The 22,217-nt window shown below is 44.5% G+C and overlaps 1 pseudogene across 1 annotated transcript; it reads right to left on the bottom strand.

Annotated features, from left to right (window-relative positions):
• Window positions 1-30: 30 nt before the first annotated feature.
• Window positions 31-7,114, bottom strand: LOC311605061 (ras GTPase-activating protein-binding protein 1-like; annotated as a pseudogene). Its single transcript has 2 exons — window positions 7,073-7,114; window positions 31-1,757 (listed from the first exon to the last, which is right to left on the bottom strand). The product of its transcript is annotated as a ras GTPase-activating protein-binding protein 1-like (transcript).
• Window positions 7,115-22,217: the final 15,103 nt, after the last annotated feature.

Here is a 22,217-nt window from a genome sequence, read left to right as displayed (position 1 = left end):
GTCATAAGGCGAAATATTTCTTTTTTCTTCCAGAAATATTTTAATAAAAATTGGCCCTTTCCAAGAAACAGCCACTGCATGTCCATCAGTAAAAGAGAACCATAACAAAATAGAAAATCTACCATGTGGCTACCATGTGGCTATGATGTAAAGAAAAAACAAACAAAAACAAAACAAACAAAATGCAGAGCCTGGAGCCAAGTCTGATATTCAAGCCAAGTCCTTCTTAGGGCCCCACCAGAAACCCAGACAGACAGAGTGAAGCATGGCAGACAGAGCCAACTGAGATCCGAGGCCTCACAGATGCACCTTGTTCAACAGCCTCCCAGTCTGAGGCATGAATTCAGGATAAGGCAGAACAATGTCAACACAACACATACTACGTGATCAAAAAGGTCCGTCTTTCCTCTTTAAAAATCTGTTCCTCCTAAAGTATCATTCTAGACAACTGGAAGAGAAGGCCTAAAAAGTCAGAGGAGGAGAGAAGGGCAGGGAGCACACATCACGAACACAAGCGAAATTAAAATTGTACAAACTCAAGCAGTTTATAATAGACTACTCCAAGATACCAAAGCCTGGTTGAAGGAATCATCACTCTGCAGGAGCTGGGGCTGTGTGCTGTGTGGAGATGTGGGCCAAGCAATTCACTGCCTTGAAGTTGTAATTCCCCTGCCCACGCCAAAGCCCAATTTCTGCACCATGCCTATGTGGGGAGAGCCTCTCACCCCACCACTCAGCCCACCACGGTGTGTGGGTGTCTCCGGGTGCCTGAAGGTGGTTATCCCTGAGGTCGCCTTCCAGGGCAGCTCAAGTCATCTCTTACACATTCAGAAGGACCACATCTTGGAACCTGATGGGCCTATTGTTAAGGACTTTCTGAAAAGGCTCAGAATCATCAAACACAACAAAACTAGAGTTGTGTAACTTTAGCACAGCTCCACCATGTTCCCATAAATTTGGGGAAAAAAATCCTTCAGTTTCAACTTGTCAGCCTTATGTGGCAGGTTCCCTATGAAGAGGAGGTGACTGTCAGGGTACCTCACCACCCTTGGAACTGCCCCCTGGTTTACCAGCTTCATGGATTGGCCAGGGGGTCTCCTCTGTGGAGGAATGTTAATCCGTTGCTCTCGAGCTCTCTGATCTCTCTGAGGCCTTTGTGGTAGAGTCTGAGAATCAGGCATCAATCCTGGATGTGGCAGTGACCACATGAGGTGGTCCTGGTCACTGGAACAGCCCCACTGGAAGGAAGGTTCTTACTCATCACAGATGCTCAATATGACATCCCCAACCTCTCCTCTGCTAGGGCCATGTTGGCTGGGGGTGAGGAAGCAATCTTCTGCACATCCTCAGGAGCAGCTTCCTCCAGTGCAGGCTCAGGCTTGTTTACCTTGCATGTCATTCATAGGTTCAGGCTCCAGCTTGCCTCTGGTTCCACAACAGGCTCCTCTAAATCTTCCTCTAAGTCATTGCTGACAGTCTGACCATAGAAAGTTCCAGAATCATCAGGCACCACCTCTGGGTGTTTGCTGTCTTTCTTTAGACTCTTTTACTTCCTCAGATTCCTCCCAAGGCTCTGTGACAAAGCCAACAAAGACCTCATCTTGTTATCTGAGGATGTCCTTGTGAACATAGAATTTGTTGGCAACAGAGCCCTCATGAACAAAGACCAAGATCTCTATGAACCTCTGCAGAGCTTGGCTGTTGTTGCACAGCAGCATCATCACTTGGACCACTATGCTATCATTCAGAGTCGTAGGCTTTGCACTTTTTCAGAGCTACTTTATTTGGAGTTCTTTACAGCTTATCCCTTCCTTCCAACCCACCTGTCCTACATAGAGGAAAGGTTAATGTGAACAGGAGAAGTAGACCTTCTTAGACTCAGTTCCTGGGAGCAACGCCACCCTTCATAGTCGGCAGGACTCCAGCACACCTGTTAAAGAGCAAGCCAACAATTCAGCAAAGGTGACTGCAACTGCAGTAGCTGGAACCTAGAGCCTTGAAGCCTTCTCTGGAGCAGTTCTCTCTAGGAGTGTCTCAAAGTGGAGCGATGAACAGCCAAACAACAGGAAACAATGCCAAGGCCATGTATATCTTCTCTCAAGAGTCCGTACTAGGATGTTTTTCCTATGGCAAAGACCAAGCCCCCCAAAGGGGGGTAGTTCCTCTTCTAGTGAATAAACATCACCTTTTCTCTCACAAGACTGTTTCCCATCCCATACTTGGGATCAAAACAATAACATGTTTACATCCACTACATATCCCTGAAGACTCAATTTTCTTAACAATTATATTTTATTATGAACTTATTAACTGAGCGTACCTCTCTTACAACCCAACTAACCCAAACAAGAGGAAAAAGATTAAAAGAACACAAAAATGAAACTTTCTGGGTATCTGTTCCTGGGAACGACTCTCCTGGCACCATCAGCAGGATTTCTTCTACTGGAACCTGGAACAACCAGAACACAGAGCCTCAGGCAGAGACTGGAGCCCCGAAGTCTTCCCTCGAGTCGTTCTCTCTAGGGCATTTTAAAGTGGAGCAATGAACAGCCAAACCATCTCAAGTCTCCAAACACACCCTCTCCTGTTTTTGGCTCACATTTATATCTTCTCTCAGAACTTGTTCAAGGATGTTTTTAGCTGGTAACAACTAAACTCCCCCACTAGGTGGTTCAACTTCTAAGGAGATAAACATCACCTGCTCTCTCATAAGTGTGTTCCTCATCCCACACTTGGGATCTAAACAAAAAATATGTTTATCTCTCCTTCACATCCCCTTTTCTATTAAAAAGAGCTATATACATAAAAGAGTTATCAGTAAAAGTTACATTTACAAGGCCCAGTCCATTTATATTTGACAATCTTGGAGAAAGCATTCCACCATCTATCCTAGCGAGTCCTAGCCTAGGTCCAAAGTTTTCCTAGGTTTCTTTCTTATTATAACTTACATTTATCAACCTTACAAACATGTTTTTTTTAGCTCTTAAGCAGCTAAAGCTTAATTATAGTAATACTATGGCTATCTAATTTTCAACCCCATCAGAGACTTAAGGAAATGCCTAATATGTAGAAAGTGCAGGCAAGAAGCTTCCGAACATATAGATATGACAGAGACAGTTGTCTGCCTGGACAGTCACCAAATGTTTTTAATGTATTGTTGGGGCAGCCAGTCTTCAGACTACCAGCCTACCAGAATGTCTAACAGACTTTTTTTGTGAAGTAGAAATTTTGAAGGACTGGCCCACCTAGTCTCTGCATAGTTGGACGATCAGTTTTCCAGTGTCATACTTGTTCACATTTTAGACAGTCAGTCTGCTAACAGCAGAAGAGATAAGAACAGTTTTTTGATCCAATGGCTACTTTGGCCACACTTGTTTGATGCCCATCATCATCACTGAAGTAGATTGGAAGTGCTGCCAGGAGAAAACGTGTCTGTCAGAAAAACCCTTTCTTATTAAATGCCATATTCTGTAGATCTCTAAAATGTTTGAAGACCATCTATTTACTACAGTGCATAATCAAATCTATCTATTTCAGTATATCTAAATAGAAAAATACTACTTGTTTCTGGCTATGTACTATCTGCTTGATCTGGAAAACATATACAAGAAACTAAACAAAGTTTATTTCTGTATTTAACTAAACTATTATCTAACAAGACTACAAGATTTATAGGAGACTAACTACTAACTAGCATCTGCAACCATCCTGAACAGTTTGCAATAGTTAGCTTTCATAAGACTAGGATTTTACATCACACTTTCAAATGAATTGCATATGTACAATACATTAAACAAAAGTTGAACAAATAGATTTCTATCAATATACAATACTAATGTAGAATTTTTGAGGCTAGTAGATTTAATAGTCTACCTTTTATCCTATACTGCTATATCTCCCCTTTCATAATTCCCATTTCCCTCTTTTCCCCTAACACTAGCACCATAAGGATTGCATATAATTCTGATTTTTGTACTGAGGTGTATGGGCTTTTGATCACCTTGGTTATTTTGTTTTTAAGATTTATCATGTGCACAGTGTTCTGCCTGCATGTACACCTGCGTGCCAGAAGAGGGCATTAGATCATATTATAGATGGTTGTGAGCCAGCATGTGGGTGTTGGGAATTGAACTCAGGACCTTTGGAAGAGCAGACAGTGCTCTTAACCTCTGAGCCATCTGTCTAGCCCTGCCTTGCTTATTTTATCTGATTTATAACCTGCCACTCCCATCCTGTTTGCATCAGTATAGAACGCTGGTGCATCTGGAACTGGTGTTCTCTTTATAATATGTGGAAGAATCCAATTAGTTCTTTTAATAAACTCTATACATTTGCTTTTCTGGTATTTATTTCCTCCAAGTAGCTATTACAAGCCCTTTGCCAATTTTCATTGATTACCCATAATGACATAATCTCATCACTAGTAAGAGGCAATACAATTTCAGTTGGGTCTGTTCCTAACAGTTGACACAGTCTTATTCTACCTTTTATAATTCAGATTTTTTTCTATGTACGTCTTCAATTTTTCACTTTGTTCATGTGCTAAGAAAATCCATTCCATAATATTATCCGAGTAGAAGGTGAAATAACCTAAATGCAATCAAGCTCAGGATCAGTTCTATCCATATATGCATCTTGTAGTCTTTGTTCTACCAGAATTAGCTTTTTCTGCTTCAGACGTTAGATACCTTAGACTATTTAATCTGATTCTCCTTGTAATGTTTGAAACAAATCATGGAACGCTTAAGTAGCTCAGCCAATTGTAGGCTTCAGCCAGTTAATATCTCCCATTAATTTCTGAAAATCATTAAGAGTTTGCAACTGGTTTCTACAGATCTGTACCTTTTGTGATTGAATTTCTTGTTGAGTTGTTTTATAGCCCAAATAGGTAATTGAATCTCCTCTTTGTATTTTTTCTGGAGCAATCTATAACTCCCAACATGGCAGAATTCTTTGTGTCTCTTTAAACATTTTCTTTAAAGTGTCTGCATCAGAATTAACCATGTAATGGTAAAAGATTGAGTAAATTGGCTACGAATTATTTATTTTTTATTTTATTTATTCAGATTACAACTCAATTGTTCTCCCATCCCTTATATCTTCCCATTCCTCCCTCACTCCCTCCTGCTTTCACCCTATTCCCCTCCTCTAGGTCTATGACTGAGGGGGACCTCCTCCCCCACTATATACTCACAGGCTATCAAGTCTCATCTTGGAAACCTGCTTATTCTTTGAGTGCCATCAGGCCTCCCCACCAAGAGGAGGTGGTCAATTATGGGGCACCAGGGTTCAAATCTAAATCAGTCCGTGCTCTCCATGTAACTGTGGAGAATGTCCTGTCCATTGGCTGGATCAGAGTAGGATTCGATGGTTACTACTTGTATTGTCCTTGGATAGTGCAATAGCTTGAGCACACCCCCCTGGGCCCTGATCCACCCATCACGATGTTCTTCTCTCTGAGTTGTTCTAACAGTTGTCGCACAAAGTATTGACACAAAGTTGGACTATTTAACATTCCCTGTGGAAGTCCCTTCCAATGGTATCACTTTATCGGACCACTTCTGTTCAGCATAGATACTGAGAAGGCAAATCTTTCCCTAGCCTGCTTATGCAAGAGTATTGTGGGAAAGAAAAATCAAATTTTTAACCTAATATCACTATTATAGGCCATATCCTAGGTAACAAAGAAGGCAAAGGAATTCCAAACTGTAAAGGACTCATTGGTTGAATTACTACTCAATTCACTGCTCTTAAATACATCACCGCCCTCCATTTTCCTGATTTCTTTTTTACAACAAACCTTTGGGACGGGATCGTGACATCTGCTTCTGTACCCACCAAACCTTCTACTTCAACACCATTTGTACAATTAATTTGGGTCTCTAATCATTAACCATTGTTTGCCAGAACACACATCTTCCAGTACTCCCAAATGCACCTGTTCTTTGTTTTTTGTTTTTTGTTCTCTCAAGGCAGGGTTTCTCTATATAGCCTTGGCTGTCCTGGACTCACTTTGTAGACCAGGCTGGCCTTGAACTCAGATCTACCTGCCTCTGCCTCCCCAGTGCTGGGATTAAAGGTGTATGCCTCTACCCCAACTGCACCTGTTCTTTCTACTGGAGTGGCTTTGCTCTTGATGTAAGGAAACAGTAACAGCTGAGCAATTCTATCCCCTACATTAATTTGCATCTCCTTCTTTACATATGCCATGATTTTAATTTCTTCCTTACGATCCCCATCTGTAATGCCAGGATGTACAATAAAGCCTTGAGAAGTTAACCCACTTCTTCCCAAGATTGTTCCTACTGTTCCTGAAGGCAATGGACCATAAACACTAGTGCTTAGTTTGTAACATTCATCTAGTGGGAATAGTGTAAGAGATTTATCTGAGGCCAGCTCCAAAGCCGCACTGCCTTCAGTAGCATGCATTAAGTTATCAATACCTAGTTTCCATCTTCCTGCAAGCTTGTTACTTCCTGGCTGACCAAAGAAAGATGGCTCGTATTGTTTGCTACAGGGCCTTGAGCTAACAGGCCCCCCTTTCATTTCCAGGTAATAAGAAATTACCTCATACGTGTCTCTTGGAGTGGCAATTCCTAGACCAATGTTTTCCCTTCCCACAGTAGCTACAATAGCCTGGAAGTCTTGGCATACCATTACCATCATGGCCAGAAACTCCTTGTTTTCTTCTAGAAGTAGTTTTCACCAGAACTAATGCACCTGTAATTTTAAGGTCTGGAGCTTTTAACTTGACAATTTTGTTTGTAAATGGCCAAATTTACCACAAAGCACCAGGTGTGTTGATTTCTGAGACGTCTAGCTTTGGCTTGTCCTATGTCAATGGCTTGATGCTCCTGAGAGCCGGTATCAGCGGTTTCTGTTATCAATTCATCTAATTGAGGCTCCTCATGCTTTTCATGGTCTACTTGCTCTGTTACATTCAGTATTTGCATTCTCATACACCACGATCAGCGTCAATTCCTGTCTGGTCTCAGAGTCTGATACGGCTCTATCTAGAGCTGAGCCCAATCTGTAAGAATTCAGTGAAGGCTTCTCCGGGGCCTTGAATTACCTTGGTCGATGAGGTGGTGGTTTTACCAGGCTCCTCAGCCATGTCCTAAACTCTTAAGGCTGCGACATGGCATTGTTCAATGACTACATCTCTGGACTGGGCTTGTTCAGTCAGCGTAAAGTCCTTCACCAAGCAATTGATTTTTAACAATACTTATCCCCCTTGTTAGATTTTGTTCTATTCTCGTGGCTTCATTTCTCCACCACGATGACCACTGTGCCTGTGGAGCAGCTTCTGACACAGCTGACACCAATTCCTTCCAGTCTTGGGGAATAAGTCTATGCTGCATAGCCCAGTTACTTAACATTTTTTTAAAAAATGAAGGATGAATGCACAAAGGCTGAGAGAACTGATGGTGTCTGTGTAGCTCTAGAGAATTCCTTTGGTGCTGCCCTTACCTCCAAATCCCTTTTAACATGTCTAGCTTCCCATTCCTCTGGAGCCCTTTTGGCCTCTCTGGCCAATACCACACGCTCTACAGACCTACTCTGTCACCTTCCACCTTTCATAGACGCAGAAGGAACAGATGCAGCAATGTGAGCAGACTCTCATAAAACCATGAGCCCAGATACGTGGTTTCGTTTTTAAATATATTTTATTAATTTATTCATATTACATCTCAATTGTTATCCTGACATATGGTTTCTTAAGTGAGTTATTTCAAATGTTCTGTCAGAGCACCAGGAACCAGACAACATAACAGTAAGCCAGCATCTCCCGTGTTTCTGTTTTAACACTCAATATGCAGGTTTTTTTTGTAGAACCTGCTCAGAGATGGATGCCTTCGCTTAACTTACCAAAGTTCTATGCCTGAATGCTGGTAGGAAGAGAACGTAAGGTTCTGACCCATGGAAAGATCTGACCACAGCTTATCATCAAAGGGTGTCTTGGTGGCAGAGCCAAGCTACAGCAATCTTGAAACATAGCTCACCATTTCTGCCAAGTGGAAAATCTGAAATGCCCTTATCATCCAAGATGGTTCAGAATCTCAGACATGAAGGCTAGTCTACCAGCTCCGGAGACATGAAGGCTGGATAGCTAAGATTAGAGACAGCTGTGGGCAGAGGGAAACTGACACCCCCTCACCCTCCTCTTCAAGTGTTCCCACGGAAGGGATGGAGCTTGGAGCTGAGCTGGCTCAGACACAGAGGAGTCAAAGCTGGGGGGTTTATTGGAAAAGGAAACCCCAGAAAAATCCTGACACATCTTGCAGAAACCTTTAAAACTTAAGCATGACTACCGTCCAAATCTTGCCTGTGAAGTGTGGCGAGGAGGGGGTAGTCTTGATCGAGAGACCTTCGACCCACATGTAGCATTTGCTGAGCTTGGATCAGGCTTCCCAGCATCTGGGGTTCCATGGAGGAGACCACGTCCATCCTGGGACACGGGGCACAGGGCCCACTCTTTGGTGGTGGGGGTGCTGGTGGTGGGACTCTTGAATGGAATCCAGCACCTCTAGAGTGAATACACAGGAAGCTGTGGGAAGGACTTAAAATGCTGTCTTCGGGGGCTTTCACTTGCTAATTTGTGCCTGTTTATAAAGCCTCTTAAAGATGGACAAATTATATCATCGGCCACAGCTTTTATGACCCTTGACATTTCTCCTACCCAATGGAAATTAAAGTGCCGTAGTGGGAGGTGTGGAGAAGAAGGTTATAAAGACTCCTGCGTGCTGTGGACTGGGGTAGTGCTGCATGGAAAAGCCCTCCTAACTCTGTATAATGAGGCAGGGACCAGGGGACCACACTGGAACTCCACAGCTGTCACCACGCATGACTCACGGTCCCAGGTGCGTGTGAGAAGCAGGTTGAGCATGGCTTCTGACCTGCAGCCAGGGAGAAGATTTCTTGGGGTTAGGGGTGGGGTGGAAAACTCTGAAGTTGCCATTGCGGGTGTCAATTTCTGGCTCCACTGCTGACTAGCTGAATGGGGACATCACTCAGGGAGCCTCAGATGCTCTCGAGGCAGCTGTGGGAAGTGCGGAGGACAATGAGGCATGGCCTTGAGGATAGTGGCAGCCACTGAATGAGGACTTAGAACGTCAGTGGCTATGCTCATATGAACAGTAGCTACAAAGGGGTGTGTGAGCAACTCGGTCTATCCACAGAAACAACAGTAGTTCTGTAAATACCCAGAGGTGATGGATATTCACTGGCTGGCAAGGTCCAGACAGAGATGGGCAGAGAGTAGAAATGGTGATTGACTTAATTCTCAAAGTACTGATTGAGTCTACCTTGCCTAAAATGCTTAAGGGCACCCCCTGACCCCCATCTCTCCCAACTCCACCCCCCCCCCCCACCAATAAAGATCTGATTGTAGAGTTTTGTTTGTTTGTTTTTTAAATCTTGAAACACCACCACAGCTATTGAATTTGGAAGCATCTTAGTTTCATATCTTGGGATTAGAACTCTCAACCTTTAGCGCTAAAGTGAACTCTGCCCTGTCTAAAGATGCAGCAGACCAGGAAACAGTCAGTGGTCCAGGGCCTCCAAAAGAGGATGCAGTGTTCTTGCAACTGTAGTAGGTGATTTGTTAGCAAGCTGAGCATCCAGTCTGAATGCGTTTGGAGAAACACTTTGTTCCTCAAACATCTAAGTGTGCCCTGCTGCAAAACTAGTTGGTGTGGGTCACTTTGATTCAGTGTATCCAAGAGACCCCAGTACACAGCTCTCTGAGGCAGCCACTGGCGTGACACACCACACTGCTGTACAGTAAAGGTATTTGTTATACAAGAAGGAAGAACACCCTTTAAGACAATGCTGAGAGGTGGCTCAAGGGTGGTGGTTTTTAGCAAGGACTTGGGTTCAGTTCCTAGCACTGTACATCCCCACTGCTGAGGACTGTATTTCCAATGTCCCCTTATACTTGCTTTGGAGTGCACAATTTCTGTAGTGTGGATACCCGAATTAGCATATTAATAAAAGGAACATTGTACAGGCACTTGGCATACATTCCGCTTGGCAACTGGGACACACAAATATTGCTACTACCATTTTACAGACGAGGGCACCAAGGCCCAGAAAGGCGAAATCACTTGTGCAAGCTGACTTAGCAGGCGAGGGGCAGACCGTGGCACTGACTGTAGAATAATCTTGCTCTAAAAAAAATCCCACTGCATCTTGTATGGTGCCTCCCTGAGTGTCACTCCCAGGTACTTCATGAACTCTCGACAGACAGACTCAGGAAGCACGTGGGGACAGAGGGAGGACCAGATTTAAGGGGAGCATGCCAGCGAGGAGGCTGCTTTTCCACGTCCTGCCCACCCCACCTTCCCACCCACCTTCTGCCACTGATGGAGGTCACAACAAGGGATTTGTCTCTGGAGATCAAGCCAGCGATCCATTCAGCTCCCTGTCCCTGTCCCGCCTCTGCTCAGCTCTGAGTCATGACACTGGAGCAGGAGGTTCTACAGCCCCCAGGCGAGCAAACACTGCTGCGTCTTGAAGGGGGGATGAAAACATGCCAGCTGACCCCAGACCCATATGTGCCCCAGAGCAGCAGAGTTAATGAAGCAAATGGCCAGGTGAGGTCACAGACCAAATTCCAGGCATGTTTTGCCCACACCGGCTTAGAGGTCTCCTTGTCAGATTTATGGACACATCTGAATCTCATTTTTAAGATTCCAGTCTCTAAGCCTTGATCTACTCCTCTCTAATGCTTTTCTGCTGTGGCCTGAGGAACAAGTCGGGGGGTGGGGGGCAGGGGTGGGGTGGGGGTAGGGGTTGGAGGGTGCCTTGCAATTAACATGAATACAAAAAGAAAATTCACACAATCTCTATAATTAGCTCAGAAACATCAGGGATGTTGGTGTCTTAGGGGACAAAAAAGGGGGGGGGTGGGAAGATGGTAATTTCTTTGAAACTGTTTCTTTTGCATTTGGCGCCATGCATTTTATGTGGTGTCTCAATTGTCCCTTCAACACATCAGCCTGCTAACTTACCCCCTGCTAACTAACCACTGCGGATGGCTCAGCAGCGAAGCAGGCATAGAGGACCAGGGGGGAATTCAGAGGCTCCAAAGCTCTACCTTAGTGCTTTGCCTGGGGACATGACCAGAAGGTGACAGACCAAGTCAGAGGTAGGGCTAACGAGGGTAACAATCAAAACTAGGACCAAGGGGTGGAGCCCAAAATGCTTGCGTTAAAGAAAGATCTATGCTAGTCTCTGTGACCAGGCCAGTGGTGGCCTGTGCTTCTGCAGGAGCCCCTTTGGGAGGGACACCAGGGCTGCTTGGGACAGGCTAGCATCTCCTGCAGGGCATGACCTGTTGGGGCCAGGAAGTTGACATTGGTGGTGCAACTGTAGGATCTTGTCTTTTGTAAAAAGCAAAAATAGAAACAACAAAATCTTCCCTGTGGTTTTAGTTTCCAGCCCTGCCCCCTTTTTTCTCTTATCAGCACTTTTTCTTTTTCTTTCTTTTTTTTTTTTTTTTTAATGTAAGGCTGAGGCTGGCCCAAAGGAGCTGTACAGACAGTTCTCCTCTCTCCCTGCTTCTCCCTCCTCTCTCCGTTCCTCCCCTCTGCTCATTTGACCACCAAATGCGAACCATGGGAGTTTTTCTCAGCTGACTGGGATGGCAACGCAAACCGAACTTCAGAGAAATCCTTGGGTGATGGATTCCATTCTCAAGCACTCTGCCAGGGCCAGGCTTGCAGGCTCCATCCCAGAGTGGAGCCGAGCCCAGAGTGATCCTCCCTACAGCCTTAGAAGCTGTGGTCAAGAGATCAAGTTGATTACATTGGCATCTTTCTTTGGAAAGTTGCGAAGCATTGACATTAAAACAGGCTCCCTGCTAATTAAGGGTTTAATATAGCCAGTGTAAAGAACGTTAATGAGCGCCATGGCACCCTGGCTGCTGAGTTAATGGCTGAGCAAAGGGTCCCAGACTCTGGGTTTATCTGCCATTAGGCATCTCTGAGCTGGCAGGAAGAGCAAGCTGACAAGAGTCGCTGTGAAAATGAGTGAGTTTCTCAAGCAGCCTGTGTTATTTTAATGAGAGTGGGATATTGAGAACGTGGTGCGTTGATCAACTGGATGCATAATGAAGGTTGTTTCTTCTCCCCCCACCCGCCTCTTCCCACCCCTTCAAATGAAGCAATTATTCCCCTGACCTCGGGAACTGCATTTCAAAGAGGTCTGAAGACAGGCTTAGGCCTGCTGCTCGGATGAATTCTGTGGTGCCCAATTACTGACCTCAGGAGTCAGCATTCTGGAGATTGGAGTCACGGGGCGTTCCCTTCACAGGCTCACTTCTAATAATATACCTTCCATGCGGACACCATTAACCTGCCTTTTCCAGTTAGCCAATAACGCTGGGCTCAAGGCAAAATTGTTATCAGCTCTCCAGGGGTCAGGTCCCTGCTTTAATTAGAAACAGGGGCATGTGCAAGGGAAAGTAATAAAAGCTGACAGTGCAGGGAGGCGAGGTGAGAAGTCACTGGGTCTTGGGACTTGCAGAAAGATTTTTTTTTTTTGGGAGACTTAAAGAGTCATCACTAACTTGGGCTACCTCAAGGCCGAACTCCATTTTCCTGGTCAGTTTATTCCTATAAAGCTGAGCGACGGGTATGAATCATGCTGCTCACACTCTGTATTCCCAGCTGTGTCGTCAGCTTTCCATCACTCTAACAGAACACCTGACACAGTCAACGAATAGTGAGAGAAATGTTATTTTGTCTCTAGTTGTGGAGGTTGCAGTCCACACTCCCCTGGCTCTGTGGCCGTGGCCCTGAGGACAGCGGTTCACACAGGGAGCAGTGGAGCAAACTAACTCCATGGAGGTGAAAGAGAGGCGACCGAGAGTTCACAGCCCCTTTCAAGGACATGTCCCCAGCACTGAAGAACTTCCCATGGGCCCTACCTCCTAAGGTTTCTAGGACTCCCCCAAACTTTGTCCCCGAGTGTCCAGTTAAGGACCCATCCTTAATTCTTGAAGCCCCTGAGAGACATTTAAGATCAAAGCTAAAGCATGAGAGGTTCAGAAGTGCCCCGACTTCCAGACTTGGTGGTTTGAATTACTCAGGGGAATTAAGTAAAGTCTGTTGGACAGGGCTTGGCACTAAGCTGCCCCTGCCCCAGGGGATCTGTAAGAGGACTGAGCCTCAATGCCTGGGAAATCTCCAGTTCATTCCAGCACCTTCTTTTTATACAGAGAACGATCCTAGCTGAACACCACCTTCTGAGGGCTCAAGCTCCTTAACACACTGAGCATCCCTGCCCTCCCTTTTCCTCTTTTCTTTTGAGACAGGGTCTTGTTATATGGCTTAGGCTGACCTCAGTTTCCTCAGTGCCACAGCCTCTCGAGTGCTGGGGTTACAGGCACGTGCCACTAACCCTGATTCCACCCATTTTAGAAGAAAGCTTTTGTAACACCGACATCGCCTTTAAGACAAGGCTTGAAGGGCAGTGTTTGAACCGGGCTCCTTCATGGGAAACGGTGTCCCTTGGGAATTTAGTGTCTAGCGATGAGGGTGTGGAGCCGGGTCTAGGAAGCCCTATTTTGTGGTGCAGAAAAAGGACTGGGTACAGAGTCAAAACACCCATCCTTACACTTGGAGAATAGCTTTGCTCAAGTTCATCACAGCAGAAAAAGGTGTAACCGATCATGGTCCTGAGTCCCTGGCTTTCTTCAGTCTTATCTTCCTGCCAGGCATTGGTGAGCACGTGGGAACTCAAGAGGTGGACAGGCCATCGTCAGCACTCACTCTAGCGTGGCAGAAACCATTTTTTTTTCTCGTTATCTCTTAGAAGCCACTGATGTCTACTAGGAAGTAGTTCTGCATTCTGTCATGGCTGGTTATTTTGTAAGATGTGCCTGTGTCTGTAATTCAATCTTGCAAATGCATTTGGAAGGTCAAAAAGCCTGAAGACCATCTGGACAGAGCAGACTATTTTTTTTTCCCCTGGGGCAGTGGCCTTCCCATCCCGTGCCTTGTCTATTTCTTTAGCCATGGATGCCCGTTTTGGCTTGCTGCATCTTATTGATCCTCGAAGGCTTATTGCAAATGGTGTGGCCCCCAAATGCCTTTCCCGAGCCCCCTCTTTTACTTCCCTTCTCTGGCTTAGTTACATGTGACTTCTAGCATCATCTTTGAAGCTACAAAAGTAACTACAAAATTGTACTTCTTTGAAAAACATCTTGGCTGTGTGTGTGTGTGTCTGTGTGTGTGTGTGTGTGTGTGTGTGTGTGTGTGTGTGTGTGTGACATGTGTTTGTGTGTGGAGGACAGAGGACAATCTCATGTGTTTCAGGAGCTGTCTACTTTGTATTTTGAGACAAGATCTCTCATTGGACTAGAGCTCACAAGAAAGTTAGCTTGACTGACCAGGGCCCCAGAGACCACCAAGGACCTGCTGTCTCTGCTGAGACTGTAGTATGCATTACTGTATCAGACCTTTTTTTTTTTTTTTTTTTGAGACAGTGTTTCTCTATGTAGCCTTGTATGTCATGGACTCACTTTGTAGACCAGGCTGGCCTTGAACCCAGAGATCCACGTGCCTCTCCCTCCCAAGTGCTGGGACTAAAGGTGTGTACCAACCACCTCACCCAGGCAATAACATTTTTTAAAAAATGTGAGTACTAAGGATTGACGTAGGTCCTCATGCTTGCAAGGCAATCACGTGACCAACTGAGTCACCTCCCTGGTCCTCAGTTAGAATTTCTGTTAATGCTGTTTCCATTTTATTGCTTTATTAAATCACTGAAAATGCTGAAGGCGACATTTAGTTAGGACAGAACCATATAACATCCAGAGTTAAAAAGCCTCTCTATTTAGTCTGATTCTGTTTATCTGTTTACATCCCCTTCCTTCCTGCTAATCTCTCTGTCTCTGTCTCTCTCTCTCTCTGTACACACACACACACACACACACACACACACACACACACACACACACACACACACACATACCCCAGATCGAATCGAGTTAGTGTCCCATCAGCTGCTCCAGCCTATGAGTGACAGTTAAAGAATGCTCAGGCACACACTAAGACACATCCCATAGAGACTCAGAGTGGCTTTCATAGTCCATCCGTCTCGTCCTGGTCTCTGGAAGCACAAGGCATCAATCCCACACTCTTCGTATCTATCCAGTTTCATATTTCCACAGTCAGAAATGAAGGAATTTTCAGGAGGGGTCCCCACTTCATCCCCTCTTTTCTTCCTTCCTGGGCTCCTTGCCTTTTCATTTCTTTTATTTTCCTTACTCAGGGTGAGCAAACTCTGTAAGGTCAGATAGTAAATATTCTGCCCCGGCTCAATCTTCCAATGGAAAATAAGAGACGAGAAGGCATTCCTTCCAGGCAGGCAGGCTGTGGACACTGAAATGTGAATGTCACAGAATTATTATTTTATGTCATGAAATATTGTTCTAATAAAAGTGTTTTCAGCCAGTGGGGGCATACCTGTCACCTCAGCACTCAGGAGGCAGAGGCAGGAGAGGAGCATAAGTTCAAGGCAGCCTAGGGTTACATAGTGAGTTTCAGGACAGCTTGGATTTGCTGAGTGAGACCTTGTCACTAAAAAAAAAAAAATCTCTAACTCTTTAATACTGTGAAAATGGTTCTGAGCCTGTGGCATACACAGGGCTGGACACATGGCTGCTTTGTCTCAAAGACCCTGGTTGTCAACCATGTCCTTCTTCCTTTACATTCATGCTTTGTATCTGCTTTTTTTTTTTCAAATGGAATTAATAATAATTTTCTATTCCTTCCTAAAGGGATAAGGTATAAAATTTTGGAATTCAAGGCTGGAGGAATTAAGCCAGGAGAGGTCTCCAAACTTGTAGGCATTATCCAAAACTCGAAAAAGCAACAAGCAAGCAAAAAGCCCACATTCCCACGTGTCCGTGCCTTTCTTCTCATGGCACACAAGGTTTGATTCCTTGCTACTGGTTTTTGTTTGGTTTTCAGACAGGCTTCTCATTATGTAGCAGAGGCTAGCCTCAAACTTGCAGCAACCCCTTCTCTTCAGCCTCCTGAGAGCTGGGATTACAGATGTGGGCCACCATGCTGGGCTCCTAGACGGTCCTGAGCAAAGTGTGCTGCTGCTGTGTGCACTGTGTTCTGGAGCTCAATCTGTTTTTGTAGAGGATTTGAGTTTGTTTCCCAGCACCCATGCTGGGAGCTTACAACAACCTCTAACTCTAGATCAGTGCTCCTCAGCCTATGGGTTGAGACCCTTTTGGGGGTCCCATATCAGATATTCTGCATATCAGATATTTATATTACAATTTATAACACTAGCAAAATTACAGTTATAAAGCAGCAATGAAAATAATTTACAGTTGGGGTCACCACAACATGAGGAACCATATTAAAGGAGTACAACACCAGGAAGGTTGAGAACCACAGCCTGAGGTGCTTTCTGTCAGGGTGTTTTCTCACAGCAACAGGTTGACATGACACTGGGACAGTGGCTCTATCCATTTCTTCCTTTCTGTTGCTCATCATAACAACCAGGCAAAGAGGACTCATTGGAGGATGAACTTCACAATTACTTCACAAGCCTAGACCGCTTTACAAATCTAGCAAAACCAGGGTAGATTCAGAGAAAACAAGTTTGCCTTTGCAGTTTGGTCACTCTCTTGACCAACATGGTGGCATTCATGAGGGCGGGAGGATTTGGGTCTTTACCCTGAGTTTGTATCTTTCCTTAGGGACCAAATGTGAGAGGCCCTGACACGTCCTCCAGCCCCTTCCTGTTTTATTTGACTATGCTGCAGGCAACACTACATTTTTAGTAGACACAGGATCTCTCTTTATATAGCCAATGTCTGGGTTTTAATGACTGAAGAAATACTCGCACTTGTCAAAATGGCTTCAGGAGAGGACTGGGCAGAGCAGGGCTTCTTCCACGGTCCTTGACTAGCTCATTGTCCCCAGAATCTGCGATAGCACATTGCACTCTTCAATTTGCAGCTGTTTTCCTGGTCAAAAAAAGCAAAACACCTAATGACTCTGTAGGTCCACTCAATAGCCATTATTAAAGCTGTTATAAATTATTTATGGGATGCAGAGAAAACTTGCTGTCTGTTTGTGTTTTATTTCGGTGCCAGAATGCTCCATTCCAGCTGTTTTTGAAGCAGCCTGGGGTTCCCCTGAACACCCAAATTTCTGTTTCCTGTGATCCTTTCAAAAGTGCATAAGACTGCCTCTGTGCATGTGGATGCGAGGTCACACAGGCACTCCGACACTCTGCTATTACAGTGGTCGCTGCTCTGCTGCTCAGACATGAGGAATGAACTCAGTCCCATGTCACTATGGGTGGAACCATTGAGGGGTAAATGTATATGTGACTTTGCAGGGGATTGTGGGTCCCAGTTGGCTTCTCTGGTTTTGCTTCCCAGGCTTAGGTGGGCAAATTTGCTTCATCACATACGTCCACAGGGCATGTGGCTCCTGGTGGTTGAGCTCCTAACATATCTTGTTTGGGATATTTAAGATTCAAACAACATCATTGGCCAAGGTCTAGTGTTCCAAGTAAGAGGCTTGGCAGGCTGAGGACTTCACTAGTGCTTGTGCTCAGCAAACAGCAGACTTCCGAGGTTTGGTTTTCCCATCAGCAAAACTCCAAGATGATAAGAGCACATCCAGAACACAGAAAAGCCACTGAGCGTGGGCCCCTTTGCATTCATTAGTTACCTCTAGGTCTAGTGACTGTTCCATGCCCAGGGTGTGTGGCTTTGGTGGCTAATGGTCCTAATCTGACCTGTAGCAGTCAGTGCTGTGACAGGTGCTCATCACCAATTCCCAGGTCGAAAGCAGCAACCCCACTCATTTTTTTCCCCATCTCGACGTGATATTTCACACCATTTGTTGTACTCTTTGGTACTAAGTTATCAGTAGCGTTTGATAATAAGCCATAGAAACTGGGTCCCATAGAGGAGGAACTACTTGGTGTGATGGACGCTATGCAGTTAACAAGACTGGGGGAAGAAATACAGAGCTACCCATTGTGTCTCCAGAGGAAGCAGGGAGGTTGAGGTTGGAGAGAATACAACCTGCTCACTGTCTTTCAGCTGCTGCTGCTAGGTGGCTGGTTCACCTCATCCCTCACACTTTATGGCTTGGAACACAATTCCAGCATCTTGAGAGTGAGCCTGACAGGTCCTGGTATAGAATCCCTCTAGCACCATGTTACATGGGTGACTCAGATTTAGTAGACTGCCAGGGTGGGAGTAGGGGCGGGAGAGAGGGGAATGCCACTTACATTTTAGAAGGTACAAAATAAATATCTCCTTTTGTTGTAAAGTAAAAAAAAAAAAAAAAAAAAAGTATATGGTCAGTGGCCTCCACCAGGGTTGGGCATGGAAGGTGTGCAGAGACTGGCAACTGACTCCAGCTTTCATCCTGTGAACTTGTCTTCAGTGCTGATAAAAAGCTGTTCTCACCTTCCAGGATTCAAATGCTGCTGTTTTCTCCTTCCAGGATTCAAATGGATTCAAATCCACTCCCATACCTAGAGAAAGCCATTGCAGAGAATTTAACTAAAGATTAAAATGTAGGTCAATGATTCATTAGCATTTAAAAATAAAGTATTTTGGTCCCTATCTGTACACTAGGTCAGCAGCTATTTTCAGACCTATGTTTTGAAAAAACATAGGATAAAGCTGCGTATATGTCATCTTTTTAAAAAATAATTTAATTTTATCTGTAGAGTGTTTGGCCAGCTGGTGTCTATAGAGGTCAGAAGAGGTACTGTGGCCCCTGGAACTGAGTTATGGGTGGTTATGAGCCTCGATGTGGATGCTAGAACTGAACCCAGGCCCTCTGCAAAAGTAGCAAGTGCTCTTAGCTGCCGAGCCGTCTCACCAACCTCTGTGCCTTTTTCTTTTTAAATTTATTGCCGTGAATGTACTTTTAAAGTAGACTGAGCATCTATTATAGCCAAAGCTGTAGAGAGTCCCTTCATAGGAGGGAGATGTTTTATTGGTAAGAAAATAAATATTTTTCCTCATTATTAAACAGTTCTGATAGAGAAGACGGTGTTTGTCTAACACGGTTGGAAGGCAGCTGGCTCTGGAGGCTCCTAAGCTTCATGGATTGGTTAAATAAGACAGATTTTAGTGTCACCCAGTGGTTCTTTCTGAGTGAGAACTATTGAGAGAATGGCCTACCGTGTCTACACGAGGCAAGTTAAGCATGATTTCCTCATGCAGCTTGAGTGAGCTTGCCAGCCAAGTTGTATTCTACAGCACAGCGACTCATATCCAAGAGTTCTAACCACAGCCTCATCCTGGGAGCCATTCTAGACAATAAAGGTGGGTCCTGTCAACCATTCTATACAATAAAGGTGGGTCCTGTCAACCATTCTAGAGTAAGGATGGGTCCTGTCAACCATTCTAGAGTAAGGATGGATCCTGTCAACCATTCTAGACAGTAAAGATGGATCCTGTCAACCATTCTAGAGTAAGGATGGGTCCTGTCAACCATTCTAGAGTAAGGATGGATCCTGTCAACCATTCTAGACAGTAAAGATGGATCCTGTCAAACGTTCTAGACAGTAAGGATGGATCCTGTCAACTGTTCTAGACAGTAAAGATGGATCCTGTCAACTGTTCTAGACAGCAAGAATGGACCCTGTCAACTGTTCTAGACAGTAAGGATGGGTCCTGTCAACTGTTCTAGACAGCAAGGATGGATCCTGTCAACTGTTCTAGACAGTAAGGATGGATCCTGTCAACCATTCTAGACAGTAAAGATGGATCCTGTCAACTGTTCTAGACAGCAAGGATGGATCCTGTCAAACATTCTAGACAGTAAGGATGGATCCTGTCAACTGTTCTAGACAGTAAAGATGGATCCTGTCAACTGTTCTAGACAGCAAGGATGGATCCTGTCAACTGTTCTAGACAGTAAGGATGGGTCCTGTCAACTGTTCTAGACAGCAAGGATGGATCCTGTCAACTGTTCTAGACAGTAAAGATGGATCCTGTCAACTGTTCTAGACAGCAAGGATGGACCCTGTCAACTGTTCTAGACAGTAAGGATGGATCCTGTCAACTGTTCTAGACAGACAGCAAGGATGGATCCTGTCAACTGTTCTAGACAGTAAAGATGGATCCTGTCAACTGTTCTAGACAGCAAGGATGGATCCTGTCAACCATTCTAGACAGTAAGGATGGATCCTGTCAACTGTTCTAGACAGCAAGGATGGATCCTGTCAACCATTCTAGACAGTAAGGATGGATCCTGCCAACTGTTCTAGAGTAAGGATGGATCCTGTCAACCATTCTAGACAGTAAAGATGGATCTTGTCAAAGGTTCTAGACAGCAAGGATGGATCCTGTCAACCATTCTAGACAGTAAAGATGGATCCTGTCAAACGTTCTAGACAGCAAGGATGGATCCTGTCAACTGTTCTAGACAGACAGCAAGGATGGATCCTGTCAACTGTTCTAGACAGCAAGGATGGATCCTGTCAACTGTTCTAGACAGTAAGGATGGATCCTGTCAACCGTTCTAGTCAGTAAAGATGGATCCCGTCAACTGTTCTAGACAGCAAGGATGGATCCTGTCAACCATTCTAGACAGTAAAGATGGATCCTGTCAACTGTTCTAGTCAGTAAGGATGGATCCTGTCAGTCATTCTAGATGAAAAAGATGCATTAAGGTATAAACATTTATGTGTACAATAGAAATACATGTGTCATTGTTACCATATCCATTCACAGGCAAGCCAATTCTAAAACATGATGAAATATGGAAACCTGGATTTATTTTTCTACTGCAGAAATTAAGCTTGCTTTTGTGATAGCTCCAGTGTCTCTTGGAAATAGTGTGTAGATAAGACTTAATTTATCCCTCCCCTTACATTCTTTAGTTTTGAAAGAATTATTGAAGCCCTTAATTCTGTGGCACCATAGAGTTTAATATTTAAAATGATAAACCAGTGGTTCTCAATCTTTTTAATGATGTGACCCTTTAATACAGTTCCTCATGTTGTGGTGGTATCCAACCATGAAGTTATTTTTATTGCTACTTCATAACTGTAATTTTGCTTCTGTTATGAATTATAATGTAGGTAGCTCTGTTTTCTGATGGTCTTGGGTGATTTCTGTGAATGGGTTGTTTGACACCCCAAAAGGGGTCATGAGAACCACTGTTATAAATTGTGTGTGTGTGTGTGTGTGTGTGTGTGTGTGTGTGTGTGTGTGTGTACCTGTACCAGGTGGTGTGGAGACCAGATGTTGATGTTGGAATGTTTTCTTCAGTGGCTTCTCCACCTTACATTTTTGCCAAGGTGTTTTTTCTTGAACTTGTTTGCTGTTTTTTTTTTTTAAACTAGACTGGCTGCTCCCCCAGAGGGGTCAGCTTGCATGTGTGCTGCCATGCCTGGATTTTCACATAGGTTTTTGGAATTTGAACTCAGGCCATCTTGGTTACACAGCTGAGAAAGATCTCTCTCCATCTGCATAAATGAAATTCTTTTTTAAAAAAAGTATTTATTTATTATTATGTTTACAGTGCTCTACACGCATGTATACATACAGGCTAGAAGAGGGCATCAGATCACATTCTAGATGGTTGTAAGCCACCATGTGGTTGCTGGGAATTGAACTCAGGACTTTTGGAAGAGCAGTCAGTGCTCTTAACCTCTGAGCCATCTCTCCAGCACATAAATGAAATTCTTGTAGTATTTACTTCAGTGTCTCCCAATGGGGCTTATGTGTGTCAACTATTAAAATCACAGAGGGCATCATTCTCAAGTCTCCTATACTAGATGTTATTAATCATCTCTTGTTACTTGCGCACTCAGCCAATATGATGAGCAACTGAGCACTCAGGCATGGACTCTGGTCTAAAACTTTGGAAGGGCGTGGTAATTCATTTCTGGCATACATGGTGTTGGTGGGGTACTGGGGCTGCCTTCCTTTTCCTTTCATCACTCACATGCCCAGCTCCTCTGTGTTCCTGGTCCTCCCTCCCCGCACATGGTGTTTATTCCCTGGTCTTGCAGCCTGGGCTTCTCCTGCCATAGTTGTCTGAAGAAGCTTTTAGGAGGAACAAATGGGGCTGCCTAGCATCACTGTATCTACATCCTGTGGGACAGAACAGACCCACAGTGTACCACAATTCACCCATGGTGTGCCATAATTCAACCATGATGTGCCATGATTCACCCATGGTGTGCCATGATTAACCTAC

Source organism: Acomys minous, assembly GCF_964271855.1.
Source record: "Acomys minous genome assembly, chromosome: 9".
NCBI classification, from domain to species: Eukaryota; Metazoa; Chordata; class Mammalia; order Rodentia; family Muridae; genus Acomys; species Acomys minous.
Note: the sequence above shows the minus strand (reverse complement) of the source record. Positions and strands in the feature narration are given on the sequence as shown.